Below are 13,121 nucleotides of genomic sequence, written 5' to 3'. Positions count from 1 at the left end.
CCCAGGGCAATTTACACGTTTAATGCAATCCCTATCAAAATACCATGGACTTTCTTCAGAGAGTTAGAACAAATTATTTTAAGATTTGTGTGGAATCAGAAAAGACCCCGAATAGCCAGGGGAATTTTAAAAAAGAAAACCATATCTGGGGGCATCACAATGCCAGATTTCAGGTTGTACTACAAAGCTGTGGTCATCAAGACAGTGTGGTACTGGCACAAAAACAGACACATAGATCAATGGAACAGAATAGAGAACCCAGAAGTGGACCCTCAACTTTATGGTCAACTAATATTCGATAAAGGAGGAAAGACTATCCATTGGAAGAAAGACAGTCTCTTCAATAAATGGTGCTGGGAAAATGGACATCCACATGCAGAAGAATGAAACTAGACCACTCTCTTGCACCATACACAAAGATAAACTCCAAATGGATGAAAGATCTAAATGTGAGACAAGATTCCATCAAAATCCTAGAGGAGAACACAGGCAACACCCTTTTTGAACTCGGCCACAGCAACTTCTTGCAAGATACATCTATGAAGGCAAAAGAAACAAAAGCAAAAATGAACTATTGGGACTTCATCAAGATAAGAAGCTTTTGCACAGCAAAGGATACAGTCAACAAAACTAAAAGACAACCTACAGAATGGGAGAAGATATTTGCAAATGACGAATCAGATAAGGGCTAGTTTCCAAGATCTATAAAGAACTTCTTAAACTCAACACCAAAGAAACAAACAATGCAATCATGAAATGGGCAAAAGACATGAACAGAAATCTCACAGAGGAAGACATAGACATGGCCAACATGCACATGAGAAAATGCTCTGCATCACTTGCCATCAGGGAAATACAAATCAAAACCACAATGAGATACCACCTCACACCAGTGAGAATGGGGAAAAATAGCAAGGCAGGAAACAACAAATGTTGGAGAGGATGCGGAGAAAAGGGAACCCTCTTACACTGTTGGTGGGAATGTGAACTGGTGCAGCCACTCTGGAAAACTGTGTGGAGGTTCCTCAAACAGTTAAAAATAGACCTGCCCTACGACCCAGCAATTGCACTGTTGGGGATTTACCCCGAAGATTCAGATGCAATGAAACACCGGGACACCTGCATCCCAATGTTTATAGCAGCAATGTCCACAATAGCCAAACTGTGGAAGGAGCCTCGGTGTCCATCGAAAGATGAATGGATAAAGGAGATGTGGTCTGTGTACACAATGGAATATTCCTCAGCCATTAGAAATGACAAATACCCACCATTTGCTTCAATGTGGATGGAATCAATCGGAGAAGGACAAACGTTATATATTCTCATTCATTTGGGGAATATAAATAATAGTGAAAGGGAATAGAAGGGAAGGGAGAAGAAATTTGTGGGAAATATCAGAAAGGGAGACAGAACATAAAGACTGCTAACTCTGGGAAACGAACTAGGGGTGGTGGAAGGGGAGGAAGGCGGGGGGGTGATTGGGTGACGGGCACTGAGGGGGGCACTTGATGGGATGAGCACTGGGTGTTATTCTGTATGTTGGTAAATTGAACACCAATAAAAAATAAATTTATTTAAAAAACAAAACAAAACAAAACTACAAGTTGGATCAAGTCCCCCTGCTTAAGACCCTCCAATGATGTCCCATTTTACTTAGAGAAAAAGCCGAAGTCCTATAAGTAAGGCCCGATAATGCTTCTGATGACATTGTGTTTGATTCCCCTCTGATCCCATCTGCTTTCTCCTCATCTCTCCCCACCAGCCTTACTCGTCCTGGATGTTTCTTCTTCCTGGGACAGACATCCCTCTCTTGCCCCCATCTCCCTCCTCTCTTGCTCCAGATCCTCCTTACAATCACCTCCTGGGGAGGGCTCCCTAGACCCTTTGTCTAAATGCTAATTCCCGCCTGTGGGGTCTTCGCTGCTTCATATCTTTGTTCTCTGCATTGATCACTCACAATTTATACATTACTCACATGTATTTTTTGTCCATTTCCCCCATTAGAACATAATTTCCATGAGGACATGGAGTTCTGTGATGTTTTTACTATGGGGGGAGAAAGTATTAGAATATCCTTAAGTTTAAGTGAAGGCAAAGTCAATGCTGTTTCAATGCTAACTTTGTAAGAGCACAGAGCCTTTGGGCAGCCACATTTGTCCTATATTGTCAAAATAAGTGGCCACAGGTAATTTCCTCCATTTTCATGTTCCTATTCCTTTCTATATCAATATTCCATTTGTGCTTTCCTCCCTCAGGGCACAATTTTCACCCACAGTTAGCCTCTGAAAGAATTTCTCAATAACAAAAGTTGAAAATCAAGTAAAAAAACCTTACTACTCATTTGTGAAAGACACTAAGAATTTTGTCTAACACAAAGTAAGGTAATGATTTATAAATCGATGTGACCATTATTTGGTTTCCTTTTTCTGCCCATAAAGCTAAATTTTATATTAAATTAATGAAAGATATTGAAAAAATCATGTGATTCTCCCACAGAGAAGCCAAGCAACAGCTGTTGTACACAGCTTGCCTGTGATACAGAAGTAAAGGCAAATGCTCTGCACATCAGCCTCCACATCAAACCTCAGGTCATGGCTGGTGTATCTCTCATCAGATTCCTCACATGTGACTTGAAGTATATGCTCAATAAAAATATGTTGACTAACTGAGTGAATGAATACATAATTGAAGAAGAAGAGATTAGGATCTGGGTGTGTAAACAGTTGGCAGAGCAAAATGGCTGGCCTCAACCTGAGGGTGAAACCTCATCCTTCCTTGCATGGACCCTGGGCATTTAGCCCAGACATACTATGGGGAACAAATTTGTTACTATTCCTTGTGGTTAATTTTTATTTAATCACCTAAATCACACACACACACACAATTACGTGTGTAAAAAACTATGTGAGGGCACAAAGTAAAAATGTTCCTAAGCCATGGTCCACCCCTGATGATAGAGGAAACCTCTAAGGAGCCCATGCAAAGTCAGCCAGCAGCTGTGGGTGTTGGGCTGCTGAGGAGCCATGTGGGGGCTACAGGATGGTCAGGTTAAAAGGACCCCAGTTCCACCTTGTCCACTCCTGACCTTACCGATGACAAAACAGGTCCAGGCAACATAAAATTACATCCTAGGGACAGGACCACACACGAAGGATCCAGGGCTTTAGCTGGCTGTTGTTTATGATGCTCTGGATTCCTGATCTGACTGTCCTGGCAGCTGTGACCCCAGCCCCTAGCTCTCCTTGACAGCAGCATAGATGAGAAGAGAGAAGGAAAAGATGCTCCTTGTCATTGACCCTGAGAAGTTCTTTAGTGCTGCTAAAGAGGGAGCTGGCTTATCTTAATGGGACAGTGAATCTAACCATGGAAGGCAGGCCAGTGAGGGGGGAAAGCAGGCAAGGAAGCAAGGACCAGGAGGCCAAGATGACTAAAGCATCAGAGGCTGGAGCAGCTGGGGGAGGCCAGGAAGCCAGGTCAGCTGCCTTCTCCTCTCAGATCCCTCAGGTTGGCCTGCACAGCACAATTTACCTTTGATGGCAGTACCAGTGTTACTGAGGACACAACTGACCACCACCTGAATCTACACTCCCCCCGTCACTTGTATGACATCATGGCAGGGTGGCTGGAACTTCAGCTAAGTGATCAGCCTTGCAGAAAGAAATCTGGGTCCTATGTCCTTCTGGATCTTTCCTTTACAAGCATATAATTAACTATCAAGAATATAATTAAGATCATGTTATATAGTCTTGGGTGGCTTGTTTCTCATAACCATGGCTGTTTTCCTATGCTAGCAGACAGAGCTAATTCGTTTCCTACCCGCTGGCCACATAAGTTTCCACTGTGTAAATGTACCTGATTCACTGAGCTCTTTCCTTGCCTTGGGCTTTGTCTTATTACAAAACAAGAGTGAAACGGGGACCCCTGTTCGGGTATCTTGGCCTGCATAGGCAGAAATGGCTGTAGGAAAGATTCCTTAAAGTAGACGTGGTTGTTAAAATGGAATTAGAAGTTAAATTAGATAGACACTTGCACATGGTCCTTTGTGAATAACATGGAAAAAGAATATTTAACTGTGTGAGGTGATGGGTGTTAATTAAATTTACTATGGTGATCATTCACAATATATACATACAGCAATATATACATACATACATACATAAGCATTGTATGCCTTATACAATGTTATATGTCAATTAGACCTCAAAAAAACTGGAAAAGGTAAATTTCACTAAAATTAAAAAAAAATCATATGCCAACTTATATACCACTACCCACGAACCATGTGAGTGTCTGTCTCCCACACCCTTGTCAAGACTGGGCATCTTCAATCTTTTAGATATTTGCCAACTAGGTGAATGAAATGTGGCACCTCCAAGTTTTTTTAAATTTCACTTTTCTGATTACTCACAGACTGATACACTTTTCACTTGTTCACAGGCCATTTTTACTTCTTCTGTGAACTGCCTGTATATATCTTTTACTGATTTATTTTTCTTATTGATTTGAGGCACTCTGTGTATTATGGATATTAAATTTTTATTTTAAATAAATAAATAATAAAAATATCAAAATAATAAAATAAAAAATTAATAAAAATTAATAAATTTTAAATTAATTTCTCATCATTGGTTATCTTTTCCTCTTTTTATGATCACTTTCACCCATGAAAGTAGAAAATTTAATTAAATAAAATCCACATTGTTTCTCTTCTATATTTGTAAATTTTGTGGCTTGCTTAGAAAGCCCTTCCCCCAATATAAGGGCTATTCTCTGAGATTTCTTTTTAATTGTTCTTGCAGTGTTTCCCTCCCAAATGCTCATACCTTAATACATCTGGAATGAACATTTATAGGTATAAGAGATTTAGGTTGTGAATTGCTTCCATATGGGTAACTAAGTGTTACTACATGTAGCTACATGGTCGACCTTTTCATCACTGATTTAAAATACCACAGTTATCATATACTAAATATGCTAAATATGCTTTTGATGCAATCCTAAAACAAAGAGTGGGTGGTAGGAGTTTAATGGGGCAGATGAGGGCTTCAAGGAACTGAGATTCAGTTTCTGTTGCTCACAGAATGAGAACTCATGTAGAAGCTAAGGTAGATGGTTACCTGTGAACACCTAAGATAGTATCTTCTACAGTCATAAGACAGGGACACGGATGGCAACATCGACCATCCTTGGTCATAAGACCAAAGGGAATGGAGTGACTGACTTTCCCTGAAGAAATATTCTATGGATTATGGTTGTTCTAAGGCTGATCCATACACAGCTGCCAACCCCAAGGAGGCCATAATTTTCAATGTTGTCTTCTCAAAAAAAGGAGGAGCAAACACCAGGAGAATAGGAGATGGCATAACTGGGAAGCACTGGGACCAGGTAAGGGGTCTTCACAGCCTGTGCCCAGTGGAAATTTAGAATTTCTATGGCCAGTGACTGCCATCTTCCCCTCATTTTAGGAGTGCTCAAAGTGGTTGCTCTTCTCTTCCACCGCTATGTATGAGGAGTGTGGGGAGGTGTGTGTATGTATGTGGTTTAATGTGATACATGTGGTTGTATGTGTGTGTATTATGTGCAGTTATGTGATTGTGTGTGTGTGCAGGGGTTGCAGGGTGCCAGCTAATTTGTCTTTTTAGTCCACAGGTCTTCAGAGTAAGAGAAGCAGTATCTGGATCTTACAAAGCAACTACTGGATGGACATCATGTAGATTTCTGTTTGCGATGCTGAAAAATTATACGTATTTTACATTAATTAATTATGCAAATGCAAAAATTAAAAACAAAACCCCCTGACTTTGAAGTTAATGAGACATTAGAGTTGTCTCTCATGGGTTGCAACTACATTTGATATTTGTGTGAAAAAACTGAATTAAATATTTGGTGACCAGAAAGGTGGCTGTGGTGGACATTAAAACTGTTCACTAATAGGGAATAAAGGGGAAAGGAGAAAAAATGAGTGAAAATATCAGTGTGGATGACAGAACATGAGAGAATCCTAACTCTGGGAAATGAACAAGAGATAGCGGAAAGGGAGGTGGGCGGGGGGTTGGGGTGACTGGGTGACGGGCACTGAGGTGGGCACTTGACGGGATGAGCACTGGGTGACAAGCTGTATGTTGGCAAATTGAATTCCAATAAAAAAATACTGTTCACTAATATCTGAGTTTCTTCTGCTTCTGGGCACTCAGAAGAATTGTACTTCCTGGCTTCCCTAAGGCTATTCATGGAAGATATATATAAAACTTTCTTGGCCAATGAAACATGAGGTGAGGTGATGTATGTAATTCTGAATCAATACATATCATTGCTGGTCCTCAATTCTGTAGTCCTTCCCTTCCTCCCTGCCACCAAGTCTGGTGACATTCCAGATGGCAGCTGGTTTGTCAGCCTGCATGAGAGTGACATGCAGTAAGCTTGAAAATAAACCTCTGTGGGTAAAGCCTCTGAGATTTGGGGGCTGTTTGTTACTGTACCTAACTTAGTTAATTGATATACTAAGTATTTCCATTCATTTCCAGGGCTTCAAGTATCTCTATACTGATGATTTTCAGATTTATAATCTCATTTAGCTCAGTCCACACCCCTTGGGCTAGAAACTTTTTTTTTTTTCCATCTTGAGCTCCTTTTTCTTCTCTATCTGCACTCTTCTCCTCGGTAATCTTGTCTCCTGAAATATCATTTGTGCACCAGTGTCTTCCAAATTAAAATTCTCCAATTTAACACCTCTCCAGGACACCATACTTCACTCCTGCATGGTGCTTGCATTAGCCTGGATTCTTAAAACTGAAAAAAAGCATTGTCCTTGTCTCCTGAATTTTACTCTTAAATGGACCAATATTGCCTAATATAAAAAAGACCTTTGAAAATGTTAACACACACACACACTGAAAAAAAGTGTTTATATTTTCTTTCCTTACATAAGTAGCAAGGCTAGAACAAATGTAATAATTAAAAATAATAACCTGTACAGTGTAATTAGAAAAAAAAGGAAAGAAGGAAAAAATAAAGGTAGATTATATATAACAGAAAATGCAAAAATTGAAAATGATGTTATCATACATTATTATTAACCTTCTTCAACAATCACAGTTGGGAAGCAAGTGAAAACTGAAACCAGCCACTTTCCTAAGACATATAGCCATCAAGGAATACGCTCTTGAGGGCACTGCTCATGGAAGACCCCTAAGTTACCAGGAAACATCACTGGCAGTCCCAGTAGTTGCAATGAGTCATGGTACCCACCAGCCAAGAGCAAATATGGAGGAAATATGAATGTGAGAGCTGATGGTGGCACGTCAAGGCTCTCTTTGTTAATACTTTGCAGTGGGAACCATTTTCTGGGAAAAACTGCCTAAATCCAAGATAAAAAATGGCAACAGACACAGAAAAACACACTTGCCTGCCTCAGTACATTATATCAAGAGACATGGGAAAGGTCTGAAATCTCCACTTGCCCATCAAGCTTATTTTGACTCGTAATCAGAATGGTGAGGTCAACTCTCATGGAGATGGGAGGCTGTGTGTCAGGGCCATGCCATCTTGGGCAGCCTCCAGGAATACCATGCTAGCTCCAAGTGCTTGCCTGCTTCCCTATTAGGTCTTAAGTCCATCATTTCCTCACCTTTAGCACAATATCTTGACCATCTATAATCTCCCATCAAGGTATTCCATACTCTTGGTGGGTTCATCCCTCCATCCCACCCTCATATTTCTACTTTTCCCATACTCCCACAAGAGAACTCCATCTGCGCTGTAGGGCTGCCTCTGTTTTGTAAGCTCCTGCATACACATAAGTCCATTTTTAGGCTCTCCAGTTCTGTGGTGCCTGTCCCACACATGAATACCATATACTTATAGTCACTATTAATTTGAAACTTTGATAACTACTAGATAATCTACCCTCCTTATTCTTTTTTTCCACTTGCCTTGGTTACAGACCTTCCATTCAATATGGATCTTATATCTCTCATTCATTTCCCAATCTGATGCCAAGTGGCTTCAGTTAGGGCCATTCCTCCAAGACTGTTCTTGCTAAGACCCACAGGTTGGGCACATTTCTAATCCCATGGGCTTTCATTCCTCATTTTATTAGATCTGTGTGTAGTGCTCAATACCTTTGATGAAACTTTCCTTGAATATTCTCCCTTATTGTCTCCATAACACTAGCTCTTTTGATTTCCGAATAATTCTCAGCCTCCCCTTCTCGATCTTTGCTGGCTCTTCCACAGATCTCTGACCTGTAAATGACACATTCCTTGGAGCCTCACTCTGAGCTCTTGCTCACACTTTCTCCATAGATGTTGTCAGCACCCATGTCTTGAAATACCATCCAAATGCCAACAATCCCCAAATTTATATTTCCAGCCCTGAACTATCTTCTGAATTTCACTTCAGTCTTGTGGATCTGACCACCTATGTGACATCTCACTTGAATATCTCAGTTACCTCAAACATAATGAGACCATAAACACATTCCACTCTCCTCATTGGATTGGCCTCTCCTCCATTTTTTTCCCCCATTTGTGAAGGCTTTTTCCCATATATTTAAGTTGATCAAGCCAGGATGCTGGAAGCATTCTTGGTCCTCTTTCTCTATAATCAGTGAAGTTTTTAATCCATGACTCATGTAAAGTCTACAATTTAATGATGGGATTTCTACCTTCAAATGACCTTAAATCCATCTACTTATTTTCTTCTTAATTTCTACCCATCTGCCCCAGGGACCCAGCACAGAACAGCTGGGATGATCTCCTGCTTCTGCTCTTGCTTCCCACCCCAATCCATTCTCTACATAGCAACCTTCATGATCTTTTAAATTGGATCATGCATTTCCCTCACCTTAAATTCCAAAGTAGAATTTTACCTATAAAATAAAAACAGAAGCTCCCCTCCATAACCTAGGTCCACTTGTGTTCTAACCCTGCCTCCCTCTCCATCTCATTCTACACTACTGTCCTTCATCCATTATGTTTCTCCCCACCCCCACCTTTCTTTTCTCTGAGTACTCTTCCTCCTGAGGAACTCACCCTCTCTGAGTACTCTTCCTCCTTGCTTGCCAGCCTTCCTGTACTGACTCATACACACCCTTCAGGTCCTATGTCACTAGCTAAAAGATTTCCCCTGACAATTACCTAAATTAAGTCCCATGTGTTTTTTCTCATAGAACATACTTTTCTCTTTACTGTGCTTCGCATTAATTGCAACAAGGTGCATGTATGTGTGTGTTAGTATCTTTATACTTCATTTTACTGGAAGCTCCTGGAAGAGTTGGGCCACATCTGTTAATCTCCATTGGGAACCCTGCAGCTGGCACAATGCCTAGCACAGAGACACCTAGAAAATGCCAAGTAAGCACTAACATATCTGTTTATCACATAAATAGATAACTGAACTTTGTAGCCCTGATGGCCCATAGTTCAGCAAGACATATGGACTGCTGGGCCTGGCGTATGTCACAGCTCTGACATTGACTGTCAAGAGAAAGAGGAGATAACTCACTGAAGTCAGCAACAATTGGTTATAGTCACCATGAGTCATGTGACAGAGAAGCTTGGATTCAGACTACCCAGGAAGGCAGTTCATTGAGTGTTCAGAACAGTGGGTTAGGATAGGTGCTTACTGAGTGTGGCCCTTTAATGATTTTCCTTTTTCGAGCTAAAATAATGTAACAGATCTGACACCTAGTTTACCTCCAAGAACATTCCATGTGGCACCTGGAGAAGCAAGCAAACAAAAATAAGTGCAGCTAAAATTGGGTCTTATTTTCATTCTCCACTTTCAGACTTTAATCTCCCATTTTCTGTACCCTTAATCCTATCTTGCTCACATTCCTGATAGAAGCCTGCTCATCTGCTTCCCCCAGGATTGTGATCCTGAGCACCCTCCCAGAAGCACAGCTCTTATAAACCATGCTTCCAGTTACAGCCTTCCATCCACATCTGCTCTATATTCCTTCCCCCTTTCTTCGCACATTCCTCAGCCCTCTGCTGGTTGTCTTCCACCCTTACTTCTTTCACCAGGTCTCATGTATGCTTTATTTTTCCTTTACTCCCCCATAATACTAACAATCTCTGCTTGGGCTAAATCTTTGTGTCCTCCCAAAATTCACATGTTGATATCCTAATGGCCTCATGATCTTAGGAGGCAGGGGCCTCATGAGCTCTGTCCACCATGCGAGGACACAGAAAGAAGGTGGAATCTCCAAACCAGGAAATTAACTCTCACCAGAACCTGACCATGCACCCTGATCTCAAACTCCCAGTCTCCAAAACTGTAAAACAAATGTCTAATTTTTAAACACCTGGTCTGTGGTGTTTTGTTATAGAAGCTTGGACTGTGCAATATAATCCTTCATCCTTACAGTTCTTGCCTCCCTGTATGGTATTCTACTCTCTTTCCTTCTCTGGAGTGCCTGCCATCTATTGCCTTTAATGCTGGCTCTTTTCCTTGTCTTACTGCCTTACTGTGGATCTCTACCAGGTCTTACTTGTGAGAGTTCATCTGTCCATTTCCAGGCTTAAAATACCCTGTACGTATTTGGCTCTGAAATGTGTACCTTCCAGCAAGCATAGCAATTCAAATTCAGCTCACTTTGTAGTCATCTATTAGGGAATTTTATGTTCTGGAGCATATACTGCAGCAAACACACTAGATAGCGTAAAGTCAAGCACAACTCTTGCAAAGGGGCAGTACAGATCAGGTTTGGAGGAGGTGACCTGGACTCAACCCCAATGCTGCAGTTTCTTAACTGTGTGACCTAGGGCAGGATTCTTAGGCTTTCTAAAACTTGGTGTCATCTCCCACATGGCAGTGTGTCACAAAACTGCTGTCATCACATAGCACTCAAGCAGTGGCAGGCAGACAGTGGGCCTCACAGGGTCTGTGGGGAGGATGGTGATAGTGGGATGAAGGAAGGGGTAGAGATGCTCACATGTCGTTCAAGCTCTGTCATGTGATGTTTTCTGCACTAGACAAGAATTAAGAGGCTCCTTGATCAAAGCTGCTGAAGTGTCAAAGGAAAAAATAAAATACATAAATATAAATATAAAATATGCTTAGGACGGATCTAGGATTCCCTTTTTCCCCAATGGTTGACATTTTCTCTACAACCTAAGGTTTTAAGCAGGTGTGTGACATTAAGCTATTGGAATAGCATAATGTGGCATCATTTGGTCAAGCTATGATGCAAGCCCCAGAAATCAACTTAACAGTTTAAATATCATTACTATTTGAGGGACACCTAGAAGGGAGTTCACTGAATGCTCAGAACAGCAGATTAGGATAGGTGCTTACTGAGTGTGGCCCTTTAATGATTTTCCTTTTTGAGCTAAGTTTAGTGACTGGCTCTTGATTTTAGCTCAGGGTCATGATCTCAGGGTCCTGGGATTGAGCCCTGTATCAGGCTCTGTGCTTACTAGAGAGTCTACTTGAGGATTCTCTCTCTCCCTCTGCCCTACTCCCACTGTCCTCTCTTTCAAATAAATAAATAAATAAATAAATAAATAAATAAATAAATATTTTTAAAAATATCATTACTATTTGATGTTTTAGCCAAATGCAGTTAGATCACACACCCTTTTTATCCTTTTCCGAGGGAGATCCCTTTTTACATTTTTACATTACATCTACAGAGTTTTTCCATATTCAGAAGTTGGGGATGTGTTCTGATTTTGCATTTTAAAGAAGCAAGATAAGCAGAGATGTTTATAGCAGTTTATTCATAACTGACAAAACTTGGAAGCAACCAAGACAGCCTTCAGTAGGTGAATGGATAAATAAACTGTGGTACATTTAGACAATGGAATATTATTCAGAGCTAAAAAGAAATGAGCTATAAAACTACTAAAAGACATGGAGAAAACTTTAAATGCATATTGCTAAGTAAAAGAAGCCAATCTGAAAAGGCTACACACTGTATGCTTCTAACTATGCAGCATTCTGGAAAAGCCAAAACTATGGAGACAGTAAAAAGATCAGTTGCCAGGAGTAGGGCTGGGGGAGAAAGGATCAACACACAGAGCTCAGAGGATTTTTACGATTGATACCATAATGGTGGATACAGGGATCCCTGGGTGGCGCAGTGGTTTAGCGCCTGCCTTTGGCCCAGGGCGCGATTCTGGAGACCCGGGATCGAATCCCACGTCGGGCTCCCGGTGCATGGAGCCTGCTTCTCCCTCTGCCTATGTCTCTGCCTCTCTCTCTCTCTCTGTGTGACTATCATAAATAAATAAAAATTAAAAAATAAATAAATCAACATAATGGTGGATACATATCATTACACATTTGTTCAAATGCGTAGAATGAACAGCAACACCAAGAGTGAACTCTAATGTAAATGATAGATTACGATGTGACAACAAAGGTTCATAATTGTAACAAATGCATCAATCTGGTGGGGGATGTTGATAATGCAGGATGCTATGTGTGTGGGAGAGGGCAGAGGGTGCAAGAACGATCTATACTTTGTTCTCAATTTTGCTATGTACCTAAATCTGCCCTAAACAACAAAATCTATTTAAGGAAGAGTAAGATAAATTATTCCCAATGAAAAAATACATAAGCACATAATCATATAGACACAGACATTTCCCCTCCTGTAACCCTTTCTTGAACATGCTCTAGTTTTGGGAGGAGCAGAATCCCAGAGATAAGGAGGTGAACCAGGCCAGGGACAGGGAAGGGCAGGCTCTCTCCTCCTATCTTCCCTGAAATTTCTTCTTTGATATTAAAATTGTATCAAAAAACAGATCATTCTTTTAGGCTCTCTCTCACTCCATGGCCAATATCCTATGGTCATTTTCTTTATGTGTAGACACATTGTACTGTTATAGAAATAAGTCATTCCTGACTGGTACACAGCATGGGGTTGAAATGGACTCCAGGCCCCTGGGCCGGAGAGAACTGTGAGAAAAAGGAGTCTGAGAGATGCCCAGAATGGCCCAAGGGGGAGCCACAGCTGAAATAGCTCATCCTGCCCCCTAGTTAAATGTGCTTTAATTTATTTTTATTTATTTTTATTTATTTTCAAGGCACATTTAATTTAATATCAAGAGTGCAATACAAATGGCCCAAATACAATGAAGGAAACACATTCCCCCATTAACATCAACGACAAT

General features: G+C 40.8%; 1 protein-coding gene across 2 annotated transcripts in view; it reads right to left on the bottom strand.

The window, feature by feature from the left end:
* The window catches only part of OTUD7A (OTU deubiquitinase 7A), a 386,951-nt gene that overhangs the window by 233,014 nt on the left and 140,816 nt on the right, over positions 1-13,121 (bottom strand). The window lies entirely within an intron of this gene.

The sequence above is a fragment of the Canis lupus genome, chromosome 3, assembly GCF_011100685.1.
Source record: "Canis lupus familiaris isolate Mischka breed German Shepherd chromosome 3, alternate assembly UU_Cfam_GSD_1.0, whole genome shotgun sequence".
In the NCBI taxonomy this organism is placed as follows: Eukaryota; Metazoa; Chordata; class Mammalia; order Carnivora; family Canidae; genus Canis; species Canis lupus.
This window is presented reverse-complemented; position numbering and strand designations above follow the sequence as displayed.